The sequence below is a fragment of the Notamacropus eugenii genome, chromosome 5, assembly GCF_028372415.1.
Source record: "Notamacropus eugenii isolate mMacEug1 chromosome 5, mMacEug1.pri_v2, whole genome shotgun sequence".
Lineage (NCBI taxonomy): Eukaryota > Metazoa > Chordata > Mammalia > Diprotodontia > Macropodidae > Notamacropus > Notamacropus eugenii.
Window position 1 is genome coordinate 229,108,855 of NC_092876.1, and position 2,953 is coordinate 229,111,807.

The 2,953-nt window shown below is 38.1% G+C and overlaps 1 non-coding gene across 1 annotated transcript; it reads right to left on the reverse strand.

Moving 5' to 3' along the window:
- Positions 1-366: 366 nt before the first annotated feature.
- Positions 367-470, reverse strand: LOC140509365 (U6 spliceosomal RNA). The gene has a single exon (XR_011968691.1). It is a non-coding gene; the product is annotated as a U6 spliceosomal RNA (small nuclear RNA).
- Positions 471-2,953: the final 2,483 nt, after the last annotated feature.

Below are 2,953 nucleotides of genomic sequence, written 5' to 3' on the forward strand. Positions count from 1 at the left end.
AGATTGTCCTCCCAGTACTACCCCCTAATTCGGTTTGGGAAATATCACCAGAAGGGTGGCCACCAGGTAATGACTTTTTTTTCTGCCATCCTCTGCTCATGCTTCTGTCCTCTCAAAATGTGAAGAGCTGCAGCCTCCCCCTGGTGCACAAATGGCTCAAATCACAGATCTTTTGAAATGTTAAAAAAAAAAAAATGTTTCCAGTGCAAAAACAAGAGATTTCAGAGCTGCTTAACAACAACAATAAAACTTTACTGAGGTCTTTTAATTATTAAACCACATTTTACTTTTTTTCTGAGATGCCTTCACCCACCATCACCTTTTTATCCTCCAAATGAAACATTCTCCCCAATAACAGAGGAAAGAAAAAATACAGAATGCCATATAAACTTTCCTGACATACTCATGCAGGGACCTTGCTAAACTCAGTTCCATTCCAATTTTAGTAAATGTGTTGCCAGAGCAAGCACATCTGGTTTGTTTTTAATAGGGAGAGATTTGCTGAGGAGTCTCTGTTGATTCCTCCAAGGGAAAATGTTTTCATCTTTTCAGCCTCCTTCCTCCACAGACCCCAAAGAACTTCTCAAATTCCCCCTTTATCCTCCCATTGGTTCAATTTAATACTTAATATTGAAATCCTTTCACAGAAATGAACCAATTTGTAGATATAGCTTCAGAAACATCATCTTCCTCACCAGTAAATTTTTAACCTTCTTTACACTGAATTGGGTTGTCTTTAGTCTACTAAATAATCAAACGAGGTCTCTGTCCCTGCCTGGGAATCAAGATACAACTGACATTTTGCAGCATGCTTCACATGCATCAACTTATTCGGTCCTCACAACAAGGCTGTAAGGTTGGTATTACAAGTACTATTATTCCTGTATTACATATGAGGAAACTGAGGTTCAGTGAGGTTCAGTGGTTTACTCCTGTTCACGCAGCAATCAATTTCAAAGGCAGAATTCAAATCCAAGTCTCTCCTGATTGGTAACTATGCGCTTTTTCTGCCATACCATCCTATTCCTCAGATGTTACCAGAGATATAATATTCATCTCTCAATGAGAGAACATATAATTGGTGTCAGAGATGTTGTCATAAAGATCTTTACACATTAAAAAAAAATGTGGGGATTTAGACTGAGAGACAACTTTAAGAAAGTCAAAGCAGAAAGTAGAAAGCAGATGGAGAGTGCAATTATCTAAGGAAATAAGCTAAGAGTGATAAAGGAGAGTTATTTGAAAGAGAAAGACAGGAGAGGGAAGATCAACAGTAAAGAATGAGACAGGAAGATGAATTGAGGCTAGAAATGTTTTGATTCACTTTTCCCCAATATTTTTTCTGGATTTTTGCCATTGAGTAAGGGGTCCAAGTCAACTCTGTGAAGTTTTATCCTATTTCTAATTATTTCAGACTTGGCTCTAATTTCCATCAAATTCTCTTAAAGGAAGACAATGAAAATCTGGCTCCTAAAACACATTTTATTGTAGATTCACACAATAGTTTGCAATGACAAGATGTTTTTTCAATTTAAATTTTCTGATAGATTGCTTTGCATTTTGCTCTTCTAGTCCTTATCCTCATACCAAGTACTAAATTCTTTGTAGATAAGTTTTGCAGGATTGTGAGAAGTTACCCAACCCACTGGGGTGTGTGTGTGTGTGTGTGTGTGTGTGTGTGTGTGTGTGTGTGTGTGTGTGTGTGTGTGTGTGTGTGTGTAGGGTGCAGATGAGATCAAACCATAGGAGAAAACTACTATGGATTAAAGAGTGCACTGGAAAAATTATCCCTAGGATCCAAGTTCTCCTTTGTTAAAAAGGGCAGAGTTCTCTTTTTTTCCCTCTAACTCCAGAGGGAAAATTGTTATCTCCATCAGATTCTAAAACAAAAAATGTACTTTGAATTTCATCATAAGATCCATAATAGATATCTGATGAACTTTAAGAATCAATTTCAAAAGGGAAGATTACAATGTTGATTTCTCTTAGTTACACTTGGTAGAATTTAAGAATTTTTCAGTTAAAGGTCATTGAAGGATGTTGTAAGAAGGTTCCCCTTTCTCTGTGCCCCCTCCTCCCCAGTAAGGGTTAAGCTAGTTTTTCCCTGAAAAGGCAGGGACTTGATTAGTCCAGGGGCCAAGGTACAAGTTGTGCCTTCCTTTCAGTAGCTTCCTAGTAGCCTCTAGTTGAATCAATGTGACTTCCTGGTCACCTAAGGACGTAAAAAGATATACCCACATAGAGTTGGGGAACTTTGACAATGGGAATAGTCCAAGAAATCTCTTGGCCTCACAACATGAGTGACACTCTCCACCTCCCACCCCCCAACCCTGGCCTTCTAACCAATCTTGTTTCCATATAGAGATAAAAGAAAACCATGTTTACCCAAGTTGAAGGCGAGAGTATCATTGTTGAGTAGCCTTTCTATGCTATAACTAACCAAACCTTCTTTTAGCTGTTGAATAACCCACGATAACCTCATTTCATCCCAATGTTGAACCTAAACTAACAGGGTCCCTACCTGAGTTAGGTCACCCTTATTAGTCAGACTATTACAAACATTCATTTAGTCAACAAATATCAACAATAATCTGTTATGTGAAAGGAACAGTGCCAAGCACAGTGTTGAGTGCCCCAAGTGAGAAGGGAAGGGAACAAACATTTATGAAGTACCTACTACATGCTGGATGCTGGGCTAAATACTTAATCAATATCATCTCATTCAGTCCTAAAGTGTCCATTGTTACCCTTTTCAGAGCTCAAATGTCTTTTTTTATACCATAAGAAATGGTGGTACCCACCCCAGAATTATAAATGTGCTGGATGCTAAGGTTAATGTGAGGCTGCTTTATTAGGACACGTTATAAGCAGAGAAAACCTCGATTGTTTACCTCCTATTCCTCAAACTCAGCATTTCTACACTTGGATGAATAAATCTAATAGACTGAAATAT